The sequence below is a fragment of the Gopherus evgoodei genome, chromosome 9 (assembly GCF_007399415.2).
Source record: "Gopherus evgoodei ecotype Sinaloan lineage chromosome 9, rGopEvg1_v1.p, whole genome shotgun sequence".
NCBI lineage: Eukaryota > Metazoa > Chordata > Testudines > Testudinidae > Gopherus > Gopherus evgoodei.
Genome location: NC_044330.1, coordinates 54,621,651 through 54,645,906, shown reverse-complemented (window position 1 = coordinate 54,645,906; position 24,256 = coordinate 54,621,651). Strand labels below are relative to the sequence as shown.

Sequence of the window (24,256 nt, the reverse complement as noted above, 5' to 3'; positions counted from 1 at the left end):
AAAACAAATTGGAAGCCTCCAAAAGCATTTTAACCAACTCTATTAAGGAAAGTGGGAAGAGGATGAAGGTTGGAGAGAGGAAAAAGAGAGAGGAAGAGATGATGGAAGAAGCTGACAGGAGTGGGGAGAAAAGGAGACTTTGGGGTTGACGCTAGTTTCCCACCAGTTTTACACTGGTACAATGCTAATGACTTCAGTAGGGTTACTCTAGACTGACATCTATATAAGGGAAAGGAGAATCAGGCCCATTCAGTTCTGATATTGGTGCAGTACATTTTTTTGTGGTCTGTCTAATAGGAGTTGAGCTTGTTATTATTTCCCATGCCAGTCTCATTTGCAACCTCATGCTATAATAGCTAACAATTAATAAATAAAAGGCTTTCCCGATATTTGGCCTAAATTCCCTTTCTTAATTTGATTTCAGTAGTCCTACTTATGTACCTGTGAAATGCACTAAGGACCATGTTCTACCACTGTTATGCACAGTGAGTAGTGACTTACTCCACAAATAGCTGCTTGATTTCACTGGCATAACTTGGCCAGTAAGGAAGGCTACTCAGGAAGTGTGTCAGAATTTATACCCTTCAGTATCTCAGCTCAGATTATCATAGAATATCAGGATTGGAAGGGACCTCAGAAGGTTGTCTAGTCCAACCCCCTGCTCAGGGCAGGACCAATCCCTAGACAGATTTTTGCTCCAGATCCCTAAATGGCCCCCTCAAGGATTGAACTCACAACCCTGGGTTTAGCAGGCCAATGCTCAAACAACTGAGCTATCCCTCCCCCTGAAAATAGAGCTGGAAGAGACCTTGAAAGGTCATCAAGTTCAGTCCCCTACCTTCACAGCAGGACCAAGTACAGATTTTTGCCCCAGATCCCTAAATAGCCCCCTCAAGGATTGAGCATACAACAAGTCAATGCTCAAACCACTGAGCTACCCCTCCCTCACCATGGAGTCACCAATCAGGATTACTTGTCTCCTTTGTTTTGCTGGTGACTCCACTTTACTTATTTCATTGAGGTTATCAGTTGGGCTACCCCGTGTTCTTTTCCTTTTGTCAGTATGCTCCTCATCTGACTCCTTTTCAAGTGCAGAATATGGTTGTTGATGAGTAGGTTGTTGGTGAGTAGAAACACTTCACAGTTGGTGTTCTCTAGCTTTTAGTGTTACTCATTCTATTCACCATATTTGTCTATCTATATACTTGCTTCTGCAGAAGCATTCCAGCCATTGTGTCCAACTTGAGATGGTTCTGATGATTTATCCTTTGGTGCTTAATAGTTTTGCTTTCTTGCTTTCTCCCATTGATCTGATCTGCTGGTCAGGTCCTGGTAAGTTTTCTTCCAGAAAGCAGATGGATTTGCACTTCATGTAAATGTAGTTCTCCTGGTTTTCATTCAGCAACAGCAACACTACACACCTTGTGCATCAGCTCACCTTTGGATCCATGCTGTATTCCAGTTATGCTGTGTACTTTCTTCAGAGAGTTTGATAGGACTTCACAGTGCCTGGCCTGCACGCTTCAGCGGCTTCTTCTAAGAGCTTCCTGGGGAATTCCCATGGAAATCCTCTGCTAGCTGTCTAGAGTGTTCACTCAGCATTGGCATTTATCACTTCCATCCCCCTCATTCTCAGCACTGGCTCACTGCCCCAACTTCTCAACCAGCCCACACATGCAGCTCTCAAACAAGGTACCTAGGAATGCACACCGCCCTCGACACCAACAGCACTTTCAGCTACTCACTGCTCTGAATGCGGCAGTTGTCATTCCTTCTGTGCTCTCCTTGAAAACACCCCCTGAGAAACACTGGGGCTACCTTTCCTCTTTTCTCTGTGCTGCAGCAAGGGGAGGTGAGACTGATTTACTGGTGAGCACCTCTGGCTTCATCATCTCACTGGACATGATGTCACAAAACCACCACCCAACAAAGGTCATAGGCCAGCTGCATCTTCATGGATCAGGAAGAGGAAGAACAGCTCCCTCTGTCCTTACAACCTCACCACTCAACCATCCCATTTTTAGAAGGCAGCAGAAGAGGGAAGAGAGGATGGAGGAAGCCAGAGAACAAAGAGGGAGAGCAGAAGGCAGAGCATCCATGTTTATTCCCATCCAAGGATCCTTTATCCCAGGAAAAATACTATAATGCTTTACTGTGCAGAGTGTCACTTAATAGCTGAATAGTCGCAGAGCCATGACTGCATGAGCATACTGCCTGAATTTCATTGCCAGCCCAGGTCAGAGTATTTCCTTGGCTCATTGATGAAGCACTTTAGATGTGACCAGCAGTGACTTGCTTAGGAAATGGAATTTCACTCTGATACCAAGTTATCTAGCTCCTTACACATGATGGTTAAAGTCCAGTAGCAGAATAGCAGGCTCAAAAGAATTCCTTCTCTATTGGCTTTAACCCCATCAAAGGTATTGCATTTGCTAGGTTTCCTACTTTGTTATTTGCCCATTGCCACATAAAAGTAGTTCTTTGTTTGCCTCCCCTTCCCCTCTCACTGACCTGGTGCCTTCTTCGTGTTCTTCCTTCTGTTTGGTTCTGATGTCTCTGTATTATTATCAGCATTACAGCAGTGCCTAACGGCCAGACCTGATGCCCCACTTTGCAACATGCTGTATGAGCACATAGTGGGGGACAGTTCCCGCCTGCCATGAAGGATTTAAAGACAGCAGATGGAAGAGAAGACAGTGGCACAAACAGGTGATGTGCCATGCACGGGGACACACAGCAGCTCCATAGCAGAGGTGGGAACAAAAGCCAGGTCTCCTGACTCCTAGTACTGTACGTTATCCACTAGGACACACTACCTCTCATCACCATAACTTTCCATTCTCGTCTGTCTCCCTTTCAGTTGTCTTTCTCTCACACACACTTGCCCACAATCTTTGCTTTCCTTAGGGCATTTTCATCCCTGGAGTTACTTCATTGAAGTCAATTCAGTTACACTAAGGATGAATTTGTCCCTCCATCTTGATGATTATCCTCAAGGGTCTCATTAGGCAATTGAACTCTTGTTTTGAAGGTGGGGAGAGAAGGCATGAAAATGATGGTTTACATCAGTGCAATTATCAATGCTAATTAGCACTGAGTGGGACTGACAGCATGAAATACAGACTATGCCAAGTATTATATTTGAGGAGCAAGATACCTGGGGAGTTTCATATCTGAAAAGCAGACTGGAGCTCTCTAGAGCCAACCATAGACATGTGGGCTTGCAACCTGCACAAGTCAGTTCTTTCCCCATTCACCAATTTGCTAAGACATTTTCACAGGATTCCTGGGTCCTTCCCCTGAACAATTTAGAAATGAGCCCACCCAACACACTTTGGATTTCAGAATCACTTAATCCTGATTTCACCTCTGTGGCCCAGAGATTGTATTAGCTTGAAGAGTTGGGAGAGCCCAGCTCCTGCTGTCAAAGAGTTGATCATTAAATACACAATTTCTCCTACGGTCGTTTCTTAATTGGGTTGGATTTTATTCAGTGCAAAGAGCACTGGTCTCTTATTTAATTACTTATCTGTTTATTATTTATTTTGTATTAAATAGGGAAAACCCAAATGGGACAATATGGATCACAACACTGAAGGCCTGGATTGCCTGGATGGGGAAGGGATGTGGGGGGGCTTCTCCCCCCTTATGCCTCCTGCACAAGGGCTAGGGAAGACTCTTCCATCCAGGCCCTCCAAGACCACTGACCCCAAAAGGAGAATGGAAGGAGCCACAAGCAAGGTTAAAACTAAACCATTTCTTCGCCCAATGGTTGGGTAAAGAGGCATTGGTCTTCTGGTGGTGCCACCTTTCAGATGAGATAGAAAAGAGGGGACATGACTACCTGCGTTCATGAAATCTATCTCCTTGCTGCCTTTTCCCAGCTTTGCGACGGACATCCTTTGTGACTTTGGGCAAGTCACATCACCTACCTCCAGCCCAATTTCCCCAGCCTCAGGACAGGGAATGTAATACTCTCCTATCTCACAGGGGTATTGCAAGACTGAATTCATTTGTGTCTGTAAAGCACTTTGAGATCCTCAGGTGCAATGCCCTATACCAATGCAAAGTGTGATATTTATTATTGATTCCAGGACAGCTCAGCACATATACGTGGGTACTAAGCAGGATTTTCACATTGTATAGAGCCATAAAATGTCTGTAAGGGGCTCATCTTTGCAAAAGTGTTAAATGAGATTTGCCTAGTTCAGAGAAGCATGATTTGGGAGCCTGAGTATATTAACAGGCTTTACTCTTATCCTGCTCTTGGAGTGGTCTAGATTAGCCAAAGGAGTGTTTAGATACATAGGAAGAACTGCAGAACACCCTAATGAAAATGAACACTTCTCCCTGGATGTCCAGCACCATCCAGGGTCAGGGCCCTGCTATAGCCAAGTCAGTGGAAACAGCAGACTGAATCCTTACAAGCTCTTTCCTTTTCACCTGTCTTCCGTGCACCTCATTGACTCCTTATACTTTGTGCAGGCTTCCTACTCACTCTTTCTCTTTAATGCCTTTGGAAATTAACAAGCTTTCTGTCTCATACACCTGGCAGGAGAGCGGTGTTAACACAGAGAAAGCATGTTTTAACTCTTAACTACTGGCTGGCCTCCCTTCAGGGAATCAAAGCACCATTTGCATTAATTGTGGCTGTCAAATTATCCTCCCTGTTAAGTGTGAAACTGCACTTCATTGACAATTGGGATTCCCCAGGGAGATGGCATTTATAAGGGCTGATCCCCGGGGAGAGCTTGTGAGAACCGTTAAAGAAACAGTGATTGCTTTGCCCTCTTTCTTTCCTCACTTCTCTCATCACAAAACGGGGATCCCTTTCTATGTTCTTCTATATTTCTTCCCTGATGTATGCTCCTGCTTGCTTTTGGGCTGCCTGTGTTTCCTATTCATTTTCCCCCTGTAACTCTTGCAGGAATAATAGACATCTTTTCTTTGCACTGGTCAAATGTGTTACATGTGTTATACTTGATCAAATGTGTTTCATGCAGCTGTGAAGTGTCACTATATTTATAATTAATAATTCTGCAAAGCAACCTAGTTTTTATGGCCCTTAAGAGGGAGAATGCAGTTTGCTCCCAAAATAATGAATGATGCATTATTATACAATTGATACCAACACAAACGTTGTTTGCAGTGTTGTTGTGGGCACGTTGGTCCCAGAGAGGCAAGGTGGGTGAGGTAATGTCTTTTATATGACCAACTTCTGTTGGTGGAAAGGACAATCTTTCTACAAGCTCTGTGATGCTCAAAAGCGTCTCTCTTCCAGCAACAGAAGTTGGTTCAATGAAAGATACGACCTCACCCAGCTTGTCTCTATCAATATCAATAGCACTTTGCCAGGTATAGTGCCTCTTCTTCCTCATGAGTGTATCCTAGTTATTACTATTTATATTACAGTAATGCTTATAGGCTGAGCTCAGCGCCTCGTTATTATAGTCTATAGCTTTTACCACACTCCTCAACATAACATCTCAGCACCTTCTAGTAGTCCTTTAAGCGGCATGACTAACATCTGTCATCTGTGCTTTATTTTCTCTCTCTCATTCTGCTAGGCACTGTACAGACACATAATGGGAGACCCTCTCTGCCTTGTAGCACCTGCCGTGTGAACAAACAAGGCAGGCAAAGGCAAGATTGTTATGCTCATTTTACAGACATGGGATGGAAACATTAAGACCCAGATCCTCAAGATTTTTGAGGATCTGAACCTAAATATTTTGCCAAAGGCCACACACTGAGTGTGTGGCAGGGCTGAGAAGAAAAGACAGCTCTCCAAGTGTTTAAACCACAAGAACATCCTTCCTCTCCTTGAAGAGCAGTCTGTCTTTTACATATATTGTTTAATCTTATATGGCCAAATCTGAAGCTGCAGTATATCACTGTCACCCCACTAACTTCAAGGCAACCATGCTGATTTACCCCTACAGAGATTCTGACCCCGGGAGACCCTGTCAGTTAAGCGACATTTTAACTGATATATTTGACATGTAATGCCTTTTGTAAAACATAACTGGGATGCATTTTCAGTGCAGAGTTCTTCAGCAATTTAGACTTCCTACACCCATTAATGTTAATGTGAGCCATGAGGCCTAACATCTGAGCGTGGCATTGAAAATGGACCCTGGTGTAAGAAATACATGGATATATATTTTCTTCCATATAAATTATCTTTTGAGCTAATCTCAGTTTCTCTCTCCCAGCTCTTCTTTTCTCACCTCTGCTTCCTCCCCTTTTTTCTGCTGAAATCTGCATTACTAAATAAAAGTTTCATTACTACCTAGGTGGGCTAAAATGATTTTTATTCAGTATGATGATGAATTTTAATAGGAGCAAAATGTCAGACACAGCTGGAATTATTTTCAAAAGCATCAGTAAGTTAGGACAGTAGTACAGAAGCCCTAGTATAATTATGCTGAAGGCCCCCAGTTATTGGTAGCCAAACAAGGCTACTCAGCGGTCAATTGCTTTGTTATTTAATGTGGTGGCTTTATGTTTCCAAGGTGAAATTGGATATTAAAAGCTTCTGTGCCCCCCTGAAGTGGCTAAATAATGGGATTTTGCTTCCGTGCTGCACTTATTGGTTACAGTGTGAGTAGGAGGTGCTCCCAGCACTGCTCTCTTTTTTGCTGGAATCCTCCTAGTCTTTTTCATGAAAAATGCCATTTTTCACTTGAAGAGAGGCAGTCTCTATGGTGAGCACAGAAGTCTCATTTAGCTTCCCATTATCCTTAAGGGTGCAAATGTGGTCCATTGCGGGGGGTGGGGGAGTGTTGCGGGCTAGTGTCCATTTTGGGATTATCTTCCTCTGTACCTGGAATCCATACTTAATCTGCTCAGAAATCTATCTCAGGTTCTTATCCCAAGGCCTATGCCCAGATTCCAATGAATGTGGGTCTCGGAATCCTATTCAGCTTCCTCTTCTCCTAGCCCTGGAAGTTGAACCAAATGCCTATTCCAAGTGGGCACAGAAATCCCATTCTGTTTCTTCTCCTCTTTGGGGCTATGCCCAAAGTACATTCTAGGTAGTCACAACTGTCCAGCACAGATTCTTTTTTTCAAGCAGCTATAGCCAGAGCTCAATTAAAACAGGCATAGAATTCTGATCCCAAGAGTGTTATCCATGGCCATGCCAAACAAATCTATGACTGGATCCCTCAGCATGATCACCACAACTCCACTCACTGCCCATGGCACTCTCTCTCCCCCTGTTCCCACCCCCTTATCTCCTGCAACCTGGCTCTCTGGGCAGAGCTGGCCCATCAGGGAGACAGCCTAGCAGCAGCTGGTTGAACTGAGCAATCATCACAGCTAGTTTTTGTCTTGTTCAAATCAGCAGTTCTGGGTAAGGGGAGCCATGTTGATGACTGATGCTTCCAAAGACCTGGTCAGGAGCCATGCACCCAAACCACAGTGACTTTCAGTGAAAACTGAACATCTAGCTCCTTTGAAACGCCCAGAGTATGTGTTTAGTTTTTAGCATTCAGAAGTGTCCTGCTGAGAAATTAAGTTACCATGCAACTTTGACCATCTAACTCGACCTCTGCCCATGGAAGGATCCCCCTAGGACTTAGTCTTTCATTCTTTCAAAGTGGTGTCCAACATCCTCTATTTTTTTCAAATTAACCTGCCCCAAATTTTTTTTCTCCTCTTAAGTACATAATCCATCTCCCACTTAGAGCATGCCTGCTGGAGGCAAGGGATGGGTGAGGTACAGTCCTGCTGCCATGCTGGGTTTTCTACATGCCCCATGCTGGCTAGATGTGTGGAGACCGTCTCTCCTTTTACTGACTGGCCCACTTAGAGAAAAAGTGCCTTCTGCTACAAGATAGCAGATCTGTTCCTCTACCTCAGTTGGTAGAGGCTTATGCTGTTGGTAATAGAAGTCTTGTTTCTGTCCTTACTGGTGACTGATAGTAGGGACTTCTTACACAGCAGAGACCTGTATAGGATTTATAGTTCTGTGCCCCTTAGGAGGAGCTTTCTCTGGAATTGAGCTCTCTACAGCACAAGTATCTTCAACTTAGTCTCAGGCCTATGCTCTGCATTCAACTCCTGGCTACAGCCAAGACAGGGGCCTTGTCGTCACTGCTTAATAAAGTGACTTTTTTTACTTCAGGGCAACTGCCAGTAAAAACTTGGTAGACAACAGGCACTTTAGTTTTATCATAAGGTAAATGGCCAGGTAAACAGCCCTATCTCCCCTCTAGGGATTGATCTTGGTGAATTTACCTCATGGTAGAACTAAAGTGTCAGGCCTTCAGTGTATTTTACCTCAGGATAGCTTATGAACCTTAGTTACCCTGCGGTTAAAAACACACTTTTCTGTGGCAGTGAAGTCAAAACCAGAGAGACCATTAACCCCAATGGCAATATATCCTGTCCTTGCAGTGTCTTGTTTCTATATTGTTTGGTGGGTGCTGGGTGTTTGTCCAGTGCTTCTGCCATGACTGCGTAATGATGACAGGTTCAGAGCAAAAGCCTAGATCCAAACACCCCTGAACTTCAAAGCAGGGCAGAACCAGAACCTGGTTATCTGCTACACTCATGGCAAATGCACCTCTAGCCCCACCAAACACCTGCCAGTGAAGCTGCTCATTGAGAAAAGCCTGGCTTGGCTCTGCTGACAGTATTTCTTATTTAGAGCTGGAAGCCTCAGCAAGGGTCTGAAAAGGAGTAAAGGAGTGGGGAGAAGGAAATTGTTTGGTTCTTATGCCAGAATACACACTGATTGAGCCGTGCAGTGTGCAAGAAAGGCAGAGGGAAAAGAGGCAGCATTTGGACAAAGCTTATTACCAGTGCAGCATTAAGCAAACCTCGTTTTATTAAAGTTATGGCTCATGCTGGCGTTAGAGCAATAGGGGTGTCAATTCTCCTGTTACTAACTCCACTGCCTGGGGCACAGATTTCAGCTAACAGCCAGGAGCTGACGCTAATCTCAAGCACAGATGGGAAGGCCAGGGGTAATTACCCCTGCCTAGCATAAAACCAGAGGGGAAGGGGAGGAGAATCCAGGCAAAGCTGTATTGCTTCTTTGGGAAGAAAAGGAAGTATCTAAAGAATAGTAACAGAATCTGCTGCAAGTAAATAGTAAAGTAATCTGCTGTAAGATTTTCTAACGTGGGGGAAAGTGGTAAAGGGTTGTTTCCTTTACTATAGAAATATGATCATCTAGGACCAAATTGGGAGGACATAGCTAGTGGGGTCCTGCAGGGGTCAGTCCTGGTCCTATTTTCATTAATGACTTGGCTGATGGAGTGGAGAGGAGAGTATGTTTATAAGATTTGTGGATGACACCAAACTTGGAGGAGTTGCAAGCTCTTGAGCTTGAAAAACTGGATAAACTGAATTGGTTTGAAATCAGTAAGACAAAATTCAATAAAGTGTATTTAGGAAGGAAAAATCAAATGCACAACTACAAAATGGGAAATAGCTGGCTAGGCAACAGTACTGCTGAAAAGGATCTGGGGATAATAGTGGATCACAAATTGAACATGAGCCAATAATGTGCAGCCACTGCAAAAAAAGCAACTGGGGAGGCTTCAGGTGGAGTACTGCGCTCAGTTTGGGATGCCATAGTTTAAGAAAGATGTGAACAAATCAGAGTCCAGAGGAGAGCAACAAAAATAAGAGAGTTAGAAAACAATGACCTTTGAGGAAAGGTTGAAAGAACTGGAGATGTCTAGCTGAGAGAAGATAAGGCTGAGAGGAGATCTGATAACAGTCTTCAAATATGTTAAAGGTTGTTGTAAAGAGGATGGTGATCAGTTGTTCTCCATGTCCACAGAGAGAAGGACAAGAAATAATGGGCTTAATGTGCGGCAAGGGAGAGTTAGGTTAGAGATTCGGGAAAACTTTCTAACCATAAGGATAGTTAAGCATTGGAACAGGTTACCTCAGGAGGTTGTGGAATCCCTGTCACTAGAAGTTTTCAAGAGCAGGTTAGCTGTCAGGAATGGCCTAGGTATACTTAAGCTTGCCTCAGCATGGAGGTGTGTGGAGGGGTGTAGATTAGATGATCTCTCAAGGTCCCTTCCAACCCTACATTTCTACAATTATACAATTTGAAGTCCTTGATGGTCCAACCCCCACCCTATCTACGCATTCTATTATCTTACCCCAAGATTGACTCTGGTCTTTGCTCCACCTGCATGACCTGCTTGTCAGCTTTCCCCATGAGCATCTCCACACTTTCTCCTGGTCACCCTTACATACACCGGGAAAAACTCCCCATCCAAACCCACAAAGTCACCATTTTATCCAAGCTCCATCTTAAAATTCCCCTGTGCTGTAATGCCTACAGAAAACTGCCACTGGAGAATGGCTAGGCAGCTGGCGAGATGAAGTTCCTGTGACTTCTGCTTCTACCTATTACACTTATGAATTACTTATGATGTCCACTTTTTACTGTCTCTCCATCTTGCCTCCCTGCCTGCTTGTGTCTTTGTCTCATCCACCTATTTCATCTTGTCTATTGGGCTGTCAGAGCCCTTTGGGACCAGGACTTTCTTATACGTGTGACTGATGATTTGCTAGAACTCTTTCAAACATGGGGGTTTTCTATGTGAAAAATGGTGCTGAAAACAAATGTATTATTTTTGTAAAAAAGAAAAAGGGGGGGGTTGCTACAATTTTTTTCTGGATTTTCTGTTTTTGATAAAAACCACAGAAATGTTGATAAATTGTGACCCCCTGAGCCACCATGGTGCTTCATGGGAGTTATAGTTAAGGTGCTTCATCCCCCTATTCTTCCTTATGGGCTAGACTCCTGACTAGACTACATTTCCCGTGATGCCTCATGATCATGAAACATCCTGAATCAGTGTGCAGATCAGCCAATGTGAAGACTGTAGTGCATCTTGGGAGATGTACTCCAGCCAGGAAGCACAGCCCATTGGGTAGAATAAGGTCAGTGGGCACCCAAATTACACCACCAATGAGGGACTGCAGTAACTCAGGCTGACACAGTTTAATGCTAGCCAGAATTGACACATTTTGATTTCATTCAACTAACTTAAATGTTTTGATCCAAATCTGTTCATCTTGAAAGGAACTATTTTATTCCAATTTTTACAATGGCAAATTGAACATTTTTCACAAAATCAACATTTTTCCTACAGACAATTTCAATTCTTGCCAAAATCTTTTATCAGCAGGAAATGCCTGACTAGCTGTCATGATGACTATGGACAGATGTCAGGAATGATCATGCATTCTGGTTGGAATTTTCCAGGATACTTACTCCTAAGGAGTCAGCACATATTTTCACTAAACATCTGCATGGTGCTATATGTGATATTAAAGCCGGAAGCCCAGGGAGCCTTCTGTAGATCACTGTAGCCTACAAAATTATATCTTCTAGTGCCAACAATATACCCAATTAAGGTAGGGCATGCCATCTCTTAGCTGTGCTTTGCTTTGCTGCTCTTTCCTATGCTGCCGAAGCACAAGTGATGTGAAGAATTTGGATGCTGTTTTTTTGCATTAAAATTAACTCATTTTTTCTTATTTTGTTCTTCCTCTTTTCTCTTTTAGGGGGAATACATCAATAATTTATCTCACAAGGAAATGAAGACAGGACAGTAATGCTCACCACCGTACTGCCCTCCTCCATTTCCTCTGGCAAAGCACCCTGCCACCATGACCGCAGGATGAATGCTGACCTCTCCACAGCAAAGTCAGGCTGTCATGCCAAGGTCTTGCTCTGTCCTGATGAGCAGAGGTGATGAGAGCCCTCACCTCATCAACATGCACTGTGCCGGCCAGCAGATGCCCTGTCCTGTACATAGTCAATAAGATGTCTGTACAAGATTTTGCCCAGTTGTAATTTTTTCCCCTGATTCGTTGATTGTGTTTAAATTGTCAGAGTTTGTAATGTAACTTTCAGAGAATATTGTACTAAAGAGAAAATTGCACTCAATAAAAATGATGAAATACGCCTGATCACTTTTCCTTCCCCTTCCATAGACTTGATTTCTAACTGGTATTTGTCTTCGACTTAGAACTGGTTAAATACTGTAAAAATAGTGGAGAAATCCATCATTATAAGTTATTCATTTTGCTTTACTCATAATTAAATCTCCAAGAAATAAATAAATGGCAATAAAAAATGTTTTTCCTTTTTGCATTAGGTTGGGATTTTCAGAAGCACTCAGCATTGGCCAGACTCTGCTCTCGGTGATGTTACTGGTCATTTACCATTGACATCAATGGGAGCAGATTTAAGTCAACAGTGTATACTTTAGAAAATGTCTCTTTTAAGGCTTGCCTATGCAGAGAGTTAGTATGTGGCAAGGTGGAATGTAAGTCTGCAGTGCACCCACCTGCCACCTGCTAACGGGCCATGTGGACACTGCTACTGCACACTAGAAGTTCCACAGTGTACTAACTCTCCTTACAAACAAGCCCTTAGTCTTTTTGGCAGTGCGGAGGGTGAGTTTGAGAATAGGTTCAAACATTAGAGCCTCTATGTGCTTCTTTTGACTGCATTGAATCAGAGAGGCTTCTTGCACCTTGATGTTCAGCCAGTGACTGTGGCAACCATTGTCAACTTGTTTGGTCCAATGAATATTTAAGTATTTGTACAAAGTGGAGCAGCTTCAATAGGTGAGATTGAGAGCAGCCAATCACAGAATAACCTATAGTCTGCTCACCTGGGATGGGGGAGATCTTTGTTCAAGTCCCTGCTCCAGTGCTGGGATTCAGAAGTGGGTCTCCCACAATGCAGGCCAGTGCTCTGACACTGGCTAAAGGTTATAAAGTGTGGGAGACAACTCACACATGCATGTATCTATGTTTTCTGGAGCTGACTGGAATGAAGAAGCTTTTATGACCCCAAATGAACTTTTCCAATTGCCTGACAATTTCTGAATATTTGTGGAAATGAAATATTTTTTCAGATTCTTTTTTTTTGGTTTGCTGGCCAAATTTAAACACAAATTCTTCACCCAGCTCTAATTAAAGGTTACTACAAGGCTCTCTGCAAATCTTTCAGTAGACTTCAGTGGGCCTTCCCTCAAACCCCAGAGTCTGTAATGAAAATATTTCCATCATATATACAAAGTGCAAAGGGGTTGGAAGGACAGTGGCAGATTGAGGGCAGAGTTACGGTTGTTTGTGTGTCCTTGACTGCATGATTCAGTTTAATAATGTTGTGTCTGTTAGGGGATATTCCCTTCACCTCCTTCCCTAGTTCTTGTCACACAGACAGAAAGCAGAAGGCCAGAAGACCGAAGTGCAGGCAATGTTTATTGGGGTTAGTTTCAAGCAAGCATATCCATAGCTCCAACACTGCAGAGCCTGTTCCCAGTGCTCCGTTCACCCACTCCTTAGCAGGCATAATTATACCTGCACTACACGCCCTTGGTCCCACCTCTTACAATTTATGGTCATGGTCCATTTTGAGGGTTGTGAGACTGGGGGCTTTGTATCCCATGGGAGGGGTAAGGAGTGAGGTGGTGCTACGATCGGGAACAGGCATTTCTTTGCCCTTTTAGTGCTTCTCACACCTTCCCCACAATTCTCCCTGTCCATCCCAACTGGTTGCTTGACCTTGCCTTGAGATAGGAGTCAAGGCAGTTTTCAAGTGTGCACTCGTATATTACATTCCCACCATGCCCAGTAACACTGTAGCTGTTCTTATCTGTTCCCATTATACTAACAAACCCATCTGGCTAGGCAGAAGCAACATACAGTGTTCACACATATTAGTAAGGATATAAGTGTATCATGGAATCATAGACTTTAAGATCAGAAGGGACCATTATGATCATCTAGTCTGACCTCCCACACAACGCAGGCTACAGAATTTCACCCACTCACTCCTGTATCAGACCTGTGTCTGAGCCATTGAAGACCTCAAATCATGGTTTAAAGACTTCAAGATGCAGAGAATCTTCCAGCAAGTGCCCCCTGCCCCACGCTGCAGAGGAAGGCGAAAAAAACCCAGAGTTTTTGCCAGTCTTCCCTGGAGGAAAATTCCTTCCCGACCCCAAATATGGCAATCATCTAAACCCTGAGCATGTGGGCAAGACTCACCAGCCAGACACCCAGGAAAGAATGCTCTGTAGTAACTCAGATCCCACCCCATCTAACATCCCATCACAAGCCATTGGGTATATTTACCACTAATAGTCAAAGATCAATTGCATTATACCATCCCCTCCATAAGCTTATCAAGCTTAGTCTTGAAGCCAAATATGTCTTTTGCCCCCACTACTCCCCTTGGAAGGCTGTTCCAGAACTTCACTCCTCTGATGGTTAGAAACCTTCGTCTAATTTCAAAGCTAAACTTCCTGATGGCCAGTTTATATCCCTTTGTACTTGTATCCACATTGGTACTGAGCTTAAATAATTCCTCTCCCTCCCTGGTATTTATTCATCTGATATATTTGTAGAGAGCAATCATATCTCCCCTCAGCCTTCTTTTGGTTAGGCTAAACAAGCCAAGCTTTTTGAGTCTACTTTCATAAGACAGGTTTTCCATTTCTCAGATCATCCTTGTCTCCCTTCTCTACATCTTTGAGGGCAGGGGACTGGACTCGATGACCTCTCAAGGTCCCTTCCAGTCCTAGAGTCTATGAATCTATGAATCTGTTCCAGTTTCAATTCATCCTTCTTCAACATGGGAGACCAGAACTGCACGCAGTATTCCAGATGAAGTCTCACCAGCGCCTTGTATAACAGTACTAACACCTCCTTATCTCTACTGGAAATACCTTGCCTAATGCATCCCAACACCACATTAGCTTTTTTCACAGCCATATCACATTGGCGGCTCATAGTCATTCTGTGATCAGCCAATACTTCGAGGTCCTTCTCCTCCTCTGTTACTTCCAACTGATGTGTCCCCAGTTTATAACCAAAATTCTTGTTATTAATCCCTAAATGCATGGCCTTGCACTTTTCACTATTAAATTTCATCCTATTACTATTACTCCAGTTTATGAGATGATCCAGATCTTCCTGTATGATATCCTGGTCCTTCTATGTATTGGCAATACCTCCCAGCTTTGTGTCATTCACAAACTTTATTAGCACATTCTCATGTTTTGTGCCAAAGTCAGTAATAAAAAGATTAAATAACATTGGTCCCAAAACCGATCCCTGAGGGTCTCCACTAGTGACCTTTCTCCAGCCTGACAGTTCACCTTTCAGTATGACTCATTGTAGTCTCCTCTTTAACTAGTTCCTTATCCACATTTCAATTTTCATATTGATCCCCATCTTTTCCAATGTAGCTAATAATTCCTCATGTGGAACCGTATCAAATGCCTTACTGAAATCGAGGTAAATTAGATCGCCTGCATTTCCTTTGTCTAAAAAAATCTGTTACCTTCTCAAAGAAGGAGATCAGGTTGGTTTGGCACGATCTACCTTTTGTAAAATCATGTTGTAATTTGTCCCAATTACCATTGACCTCAATGTCCTTAACTACTTTCTCCTTCAAAAATCAAATGGATAAACAATACCCCAAATCCCATCTCAGGCAAATATACAGGCCTGAATCCTACATTATCATCATTAACACTCCTAATAGTGTCTTAATTGTATATTCCCAAACTTTTGATTTTTGGATTTCTCTCTTGAAATGTAGCCTTCTCTTTGACTGTCCAACTTTTCCCATTTATTTGTTTTTTAGGGGGAAATAAAAACCACCTACAGTGTTCATTTGTTCATTTTTCCCTCTGAGTAACCAAAAGACATTTACAACCTAAGCTCCAGCTTCAGAAAGTGGTTTGTCTTTAACAGAATTTGCAAGAATGCCACTGTGATGAGGTGTGCTCCCCACACTCGCCCTGAAGGGGATAATGTAGGCCAGATGGGCCAATCAACCAATTAAGCTGCAAACCAGGGGATATTTAGGCTGAGAGAAAAACCCTAATTAAGGGAAGCTCACTTGTGCAGGAAGAGGGGGAAGCTTCTATCAAACCAGGCTGCTGGTAGCAAAAAGGGTCTCTAGGGAAGAGGGCTGCAGCCACTGTCCCTGGGACAAGGGAGAGAAAGGGATTTGGACCCAAAGGGAAAGGTGACTCTAACAGACCTATAGGAAAGGGGTTGGCTAGAAGCGTGGAGAATGTGAACCTGGGATAGGCAATATAGGAAGTAGTCCACAGGAGTGGCAGGAAGGTTTATGATTGCCCAGACCTTTGCTGCTAGAGATAGGGCCCTGGACTGGAACCCAGAGTAGGGGGCAAGCCTGGATTCCCCTATCAGCCACTGAAGGAGAAGCACAATCTAGGCAGTGAGCTTGGAGGCTATCTGGGACCATGCTCTCTACCCACTAATGAGTGTCCCAACCAGGGCAGTGGACTTAAGGTCTGCCTGGGATGGTAAGGAAGATGTTGATATTACCCTGGAAGGGGAAGTCTCTTGTGACTTGGCTGGATGATGAGGTGCTGCAGCTCTTGAGGAGCAGCAGAGAGGCTGCAGAGGGAGAGAGTGAGATGATGGGCCAAGCAACTGCAAGAAGAGGGTGTCAGGCTGAAAGAGCGAATCCCCAGAGCTGCCAGGAGGAGGCACTACTGTGCAGTGAGTAGAGGTCCTCATGACAGCCACTGACAGCTTGATGGCCTTCATGGGACTCTGAAGGTTGCTGTATAGTTCAGGGCAGCTGTGCAGTGTTGCTGGAGCATTAATAAAATGTGTCTGAGTCAATTAGCAGAGCACAATTGGCAGGGGTGGCTCCAGGCACCGGCGCACCAAGCACGTGCCCAGGTCGGCAAGCCATGGGAGGTGGCCTGCCGATCGCCGTGAGGGCGGCAGTCAGGCTGCCTTTCTGTGGCATGCCTGCGAGAGGTCCACTGGTCCTGCGGCTTCGGTGGCAATTCGGCGGCGGGTACGCAGAAGGTGCAGGACCGGCGGACCTCCCGCAGGCAAGCCGCCAAATCCGCGGTACCAGGGGACCTCCTGCAGGCAAGCCGCCAAATCCGCGGTACCAGCGGACCTCCCGCAGGCATGCCGTGCTTGAGGCGGCAAAATACATACAGCTCCCCTGACAATTGGGTCCTAGATTTAAACTTCCCCTGCCCTGTTTTCTGGTAGTGCCTGTCTAGGGTTTCTAGGATATGCTGGGTTAGAGCCTCAGCTGGTATCAATCTGCATGGCTTCACTGAAGCTACACAAATTGGGATCTGGCCTGCTGACTTCCCAGGAACTATGGCCAATTCACACCAGCTAGGGCTCTGGCCCACTCACTTTCCCGGAGCTCTGGCTGATTCACACCAGCTCGGGCTCTGATTTTTTTAATTACTTTTAGATAATTATTCAAAACTGTCTCCCTCTTTACCTCCCTGCTCTAGTGCAGTGTCATGTACTGCAGCCACACAGCATCCAAAAAGCTTTCTAGCTCCTCTGAACACAAATATATACAGCTGTCAAACCCCAGACCAGACAGGAGGCTCAGAATGACAAATCTTTGCATCATGGTTATCAGATTTGAAAAGCTAGAAGCAGAGTGATGCTTTCCATTTCTCACCAGATGGGCCAAGAAATTTCAATATGCCTGGCTCCTAATACCAGTGTAACTCAATGGGTTTCACTGAATCACTCCTGATTTATACCAGAAACGGGGGGACAATCAGGCCAGGAAGATGCCAAATAAAACCTTGTGAATAAAGCTAGTTAAGCACCAAATCCCTATTGGGTGTATACTGCCCAGTAGCTGAGGATCTGATCTTAAGTGTACAGTAAAGATGCTAAGTATGGTTCTCTGCACTGTTACAGTAGATTGGAACCAGTGTCCCTCCACTGGCTTCAGTGCAGAACTGGAAAATCAGTCCCAGAGGTATCTGTAAAATAATGAACAGAATTTGGGACAAGCCAGTGAGCAAGGTGAGATTTGCCCTGCTTGCAAACAACATTGGTGATAGGGAGATGGGACAGCTATCTCCAAGTTCCAGTAGCCTCCTTTGCTACAGACGTGCACTCCATTCTGCCTGGACCATGGTGCACACCTTCAGAGCAGCTAACATCTGTAATACCTTGCAGTTGACAACACTTTGAATGAACAGTTCTCCAGCTGACTGAAATCATGAACCATGATGAAGACCCTCAGGACTTGGTAGGTGCCAAATATTGGCTCTGACAACACAAGAACAGTACAGCCCTCAGAAGATCTAGTTGAGCACGTTATATTTCATAGCTAATTAGGAATGGTATGAATCTTTCATTTGTACATGGGCTCTTGCCATCAATAATATTTTACTACTTTACAATCTTTCACATTTGTACTTAAGATATTAAGTCTACTATATTCCTTGGCAAATGCAGCTCTGGAAAAATGCTGCCGCTTTAAGAACTCATAAAACAGTTACACATTAAATCCAATGGTTTAAATCCACATTAAATCCCAAATGATCTGAAATAACATCACTCCATTGCTACAGATTTTGGTGCATTCGTTTTGAAGTAGCTATTTATAAAACAAGACACTGGCAGCAATCTTCATTTGAGGATGATTTTTTGTGCTGCATGACCTACAAAATCGCCTGACATTCCACATTTAGCTTCTGCCCTGCAAAGACACCCTACACCTGTGGTGCTGCCCATGCTGGACTATTCTAGTATTGGTTTAAGACCTCTCTCAGCAGAGGTTTCCAATCGTGCTGACTTTTGCAGTGTATGGTACTATCTGTAATTAAAAATATATTTGGACGCTGAATATCAAACCTATTTCATTAATAAACTGCTCCAGAATTTAATCCTAGTACTTCAAAAATAAGAGATTAGAAATCATAACACCATGAAATGTAGGGCTGGAAGGGACCTCAAGAGGTCAAATAAACCTAGATCACCACTGACAGGTGTTTGTCTAACCTGTTCCTAAAAATCTCCAATGATGAGGATTCTATAATCTCCCTGGGAAGCCTATTCCAGAATTTAACTACCTTTGAAAGCTTTTCCAAATATCTAACCTAAATCTCCTTTGTTGCAGAATATGTCTACAACTAGCTGCCCTACCTTCAGTCCAATGCTTTAACATATTTGAAGAATGTTATTGGTTCCCCATTCAGTCTTTTCTCAAGGCTAAACATGCCCAGTTTTTTTAACCTTTCCTTTGATCATTTTTGTTGCTCTTCTCTGGGCTCTCTCCAATTTGTCCACATCTTTCCTAAAGCGTGACACCCAGAACTGAACACAGTACTCCTGCTGAGACATCATCAGGGCAACTGTCCAGTACAACAGGACAATTACCTCCCATGTCTTAGATATGACAAACCTATTAACATACCCCAGAAAGATATTAGTTTTGTGCACAACTGCATCACACTGCTTAGTCATATTCAGTTTGTGAGCCATTCTAACCCCAGATGCCTTTCAAGCAGTTCCACCACCTAGCCAATTATTCCCCATTTTGTAGTTGTGCATTTGATTTTTACTTCCTAAGTGAAGTACTTTAAACTTGTCTTTATTGAATTTCATCTTGTTGATTTCAGAACAATTCTCCTGTTTATCAAGATTGTTTTGAAGTCTAGTTTTGTCCTCCAAAGTACTTGCAACTCTTCCCAAGTTGCTGTCATCTGCAGATTTTAGAAGCAAATGATCCATTCCATTATCCGAGTTATTAATGAAAATATTGATTAGAACCAGATTCAGGACTGACCCTATGGGAGTTTAACAACAAACCACTGATAACTACTCTTTGAGTACAAAGTATCAGAGGGGTAACTGTGTTAGTCTGTATCCACAAAAACGAGGAGTTCAGTGGCACCTTAAAGACTAACAGATTTATTTGGACACAAGCTTTCATGGGTAAAAAAACCCACTTCTTCAGTTGCACGGAGTGAAAATTACAAATACAGACATAAGTATACTGGCACATGAAGAGAAGGGAGTTACCTTACAAGTGGAGAACCAGTGTCAACAAGACCAATTCAGTCAGGGTAGATGTGGTCCACTCCCAATAACTGATGAAGGGGTGTCAATACCAAGAGGGAAAATTGCTTTTGTAGTGAGCCAGCCACTTCCAGTCTTTATTCAAGCCCAAATTAATGGTGCTGTTTGCAAATGAATTGTAGCTCCACAGTTTCTCTTTGAAGTCTGTTTTTGAAGTTTTTTTGTGAAAAATGGCTACTCTTACATCTGTTATTGAATATCCAGGGAGACTGAAGTGTTCTTCTACTTGCTTTTGTATATTACCATTTCTGATGTCTGATTTGTGTCCATTTATTCTTTTATGTACAGACTGTCCGATTTGGCCAATATACATGGCAGAGGGGCATTGCTGACACATGATGGCATATATCACATTAGCAGATGTGCAGGTGAATGAGCCCCTGATGGTGTGGCTGATGTGGTTGGGTCCTCTGATGGTGTCACTAGAGTAAATATGGGGACAGAGTAGGCAACAGGATTTGTTACAGGGATTGTTTCCTGGGTTAGTGTTTCTGTGGTGTGGTGTGTAGTTGCTGGTGAGTATTTGCTTCAGGTTGGGGGGGCTGTCTGTAAGGAAGGACTGGCCCACCTCCCAAGGTCTGTGAAAGTGAAGGCTTGTTTTCCAGGATAGGTGGCAGATCGTTGATGATGTGATGAAAAGGTTTTAGCTGGGGGCTGTACATGATGGCCAGTGATGTTCTATTATTTTCCTTGTTGAGCCTGTCCTGTAGTAGGTGACTTCTGGGTATCCACCTTGCTCTGTCAATCTGTTTCCTCACTTCTCTAGGTGGGTATTGTAGTTTTAAGAATACTTGATAAAGATCTTGAAAGTGTTTGTCTCTGTCTGAGGGATTGGAGCAAATATGGTTTTATCTTAGGGTTTGGTTGTAGACAATGGATTGTGTGATGTGTCTTAGGTGGAAGCTGGAGGCATGTAGGTAAGTATAGAGGTCAGTAGGTTTCCGATATAGAGTGGTGTTTATGTGACTATCACTTATTTGCACTGTAGTGTCGAGTAAGTGGATCTCTTGTGTGGACTGGTCCAGGCTGAGTTTGATGGTGGGGTGGAAATTGTTGAAATCATGGTGGAATTCTTCAAGGGCCTTCTTCCTGTGAGTCCATATTATGAAGATGTCATCAATGTAGTGCAAGTAGGGGAGGGATGCTAGGGGACAAGAGCTGAAGAAGTGTTGTTCTAAGTCAGCCATAAAAATGTTGGCATGCTGTGGGGCCACGTGGGTACCCATAGCAGTGCCACTGACTTGAAGGTATAAATTGTCCCAAAATCTGAAATGCTTGTGGGTGAGCACAAAGTTACAAAGCTCAGGCACCAGGTGTGCTGTGGCCTCATCAGGGATATGGTTCCTGACAGCTTGTGTTTGTCCTCATGTGGAATATTGGTGTAAAGAGCTTCTACATTCATGATGGCCAGGAATGATGTTTTCAGGAAGATCACCAATGCATTGTAGTTTCCTCAGGAAGTCAGTGTTGTCTTGTCTGGTGCATAGGGTCTGAGGAGAGAGTCCAAAAAGCCAGGAAATCCTGCTGTAAGAGTGCCAGTGCCTGAGATGATGGGGTGTCCAGGATTTCCAGGTTTATGGATCTTGGGTAGCAGATGGAATACCCTTGGTTGGGACTCTAGGGGTGTGTCTGTGTAGATTTGTCCCTGTGCTATAGCAGGGAGTTTCTTGAGCAGATGGTGTAGTTTCATTTGGTACTCCTCAGTGGGATCAGAGGATAGTGGCCTGTAGAATGTGGTGTTGGAGAGTTGCCTGGCAGCCTCCTGTTCATAATCCAATCTGTTCATGATGACTACACCACCTTCTTTGTCAGCCCATTTGATTATAATGTCAGAGTTGTTTCTGAGGCTGTGGATGGTGTTGCAGTCTGTATAGCTGAGGTTATGGGGCAAGTGATGCTGTTTGTTCACCATATCAGCCTGTGCACATCTGCGGAAGCACTCTGTGTAGAAGTCCAATCTGTCATTTTGACTGTCAGGAGGAGTCCACACAGATCTACCTGCACATCTACTAATGTGATATATGCTATCATGTGGCAGCAATGCCCCTCTGCCATGTACATTGGCCAGACCGGATGGTCTGTACATAAAAGAATAAATGGACACAAATCAGACATCAGAAATGGTAATATACAAAAGCCAGTAGAATAACACTTCAATCTCCCTGGGCATTCAATAACAGAATTAAAAGTAGCCATCCTTTTACAAAACATCAAAAACAGACTTCAAAGAGAAACTGCAGAGCTAAAATTCATTTGCAAACTTAACACCATTAATTTGGGCTTGAATAGGGACTGGGAGTGGCTGGCTCACTACAAAAGCAATTTTCCCTCTCTTGGTATTGATACCTCCTCATCAATTATTGGGAGTGGACCACATCCACCCTGACTGAATTGGCCCTGTCAACGCTGGTTCTCCACTTGTAAGGTAACTCCCTTCTCTTCATGTGTCAGTATATTTATGCCCGTATCTGTAATTTTCACTCCATGCATCTGAAGAAGTGGGTTTATTACCCACAAAAGCTTATGCCCAAATAATTCTGTTAGTCTTTAAGGTGCCACTAGACTCCTCATTGTCTTTGAGTATGGTCTTTCCACAGTTGTGAACCCACCTTACAGTAATTTCATCTAGACCACATTTCCCTAGTTTGCGCAAAAGAATGTCATGTGGGACTATATCCCAAGCCTAACTAAAACTAAGAGATATCACATCTACTGCTTCCCCCAATCCACTAGGCCAGTAACCCTGTCCAAGAAGGAAATTAGTTGGGTTTGGCATGATTTGTACTTGACAAATTCATGTTGGCTATTCTTTATAACCCTATTTCCTCCAGGTGCTAACAAATTGATTGTTTAATATTTTGTCCAAGTATGTTTCCAGATATCAAAGTTGGTCTGACTGGTCTATAAATCCCTGGTTTCTCTTTGTTCCCCTTTTTAAAGATAGGTAATATGTTTGCCTTTCTCTAGTGCTCTGGGACCTCATATGTCCTCTATGAGTTCTCAAAGATAATTGCTAACTATTCTAAGATTGTTTTGGCTAGTTCTTTAAGTGAACTACGATGAATTTCATCAGGCCCTGCAGGCGTGAATACATCCAACTTATCTAAGTATTCTTTAATTTGTTCTTTTTCTATTTCAGCTTGTGTTTCTTTCCCCTTGTTGTTAATATTGATTGTGCTAAGTATCTGGTCACCATTAATCTTTTAGTGCAGACTGAAGCAAAATAGGCATTAAACACCTCAATGTTCTGGATGTTATCAGTTATTAGATCTCTTTCCCCACTAAGCAGAGGACCTACGCTGTCGTTTGTCTTTTTCTTGCAATGGGCCTCAACCTTGAAGAGCTGGAGAGCATCACTGAATGAAGTCAGAGAGAAACAAACTAAGTAAGGCATGTTCTCTTGGCATTGCCTGGCAGCGTTTGTGAGATCATGATACAATAGGTGATGGTGCCGAGCTGTGACAAAGCATGGTTGTAACACGCATACAGACATTGCATCTCAATGGCAAGATATTACAAAGTGATTGTTTTGTGAGTATCTCTCATTGCCACTCTTGGCTGGGGGAAGTTTAAATCTCTTATTTCCCTTCCTAGCTGCTGGCCAATGGCCATGTAAGTCTGTTTGAGGGGATGCGGTTCTCATCTTTCTTTCTTTTGCTCAGGTCCCGGCAGGAGCCTGGTGTTTGTTTTTCTACCTCAGTGTAAGGAAAGCAGCCAGCAGCATCTTCTATGCCTGCTGTCCAAGCCCTGCCTTGCATTTTGGGCCCAGCCCACCAAAGTCAATAGACTCCCATGGACATTGGATGAGGCTCTTCATGGGTAATATGCCGATAGTCACTGGCTTTCACGCTAAGTATTTAAATGGCTCACATCTACACTGCATCTAAACATTTCCCAGTCATTACTGAACTGATCCTTGCAACACTCCTGTGGGGTAGGTCCCCACCTTTTAAACAGATGAGGCAAAGAGAGCCTGCCCTTGTTTTTCTAAAGGTCACAGGATCCAGATCTCCTGAATTTGAGCCCAGAGCCTTAACCACAGGGCTATTCATCCATGGTACAGTGAGAGGAGCACCACTCGCACCCTGAAAGCTGCTGCAGGAACCCAAAGAGACCCAGGTTATGTGCCACTGCACTAGTGCATTAACCCAGGCTACTAATTAGTCACAGATTCATAGATTCCAAGGCCAGAAGGGACCACTGTGATCATCTAGTATGACCCCCTGTACAACACAGGCCAGAGAACTGCCTTGAATTAACTCAAATTTGAACTAGAGCAGATCTCTTGGAGAAACATCCAATGCTGATTTAAAAATTGTCAGTGGTGAAGAATCCAACCACATCCTTT

General features: G+C 43.6%; 1 protein-coding gene across 3 annotated transcripts in view; it reads left to right on the top strand.

The window, feature by feature from the left end:
• EPHB1 (EPH receptor B1) overlaps positions 1-11,959 on the top strand; it is a 356,755-nt gene extending 344,796 nt beyond the window's left edge. Inside the window, exon 17 of one of the 3 annotated variants that reach the window (XR_004002015.1) lies at positions 11,548-11,959. The gene's annotated coding sequence lies outside the window, so the exon portion shown is untranslated. Of the gene's footprint in view, positions 1-2,571; positions 2,705-3,558; positions 3,867-11,547 lie in introns of those variants that run through there. The other 2 variants (XR_004002017.1, XR_004002016.1) reach the window with 2 other exon arrangements.
• Positions 11,960-24,256: the final 12,297 nt, after the last annotated feature.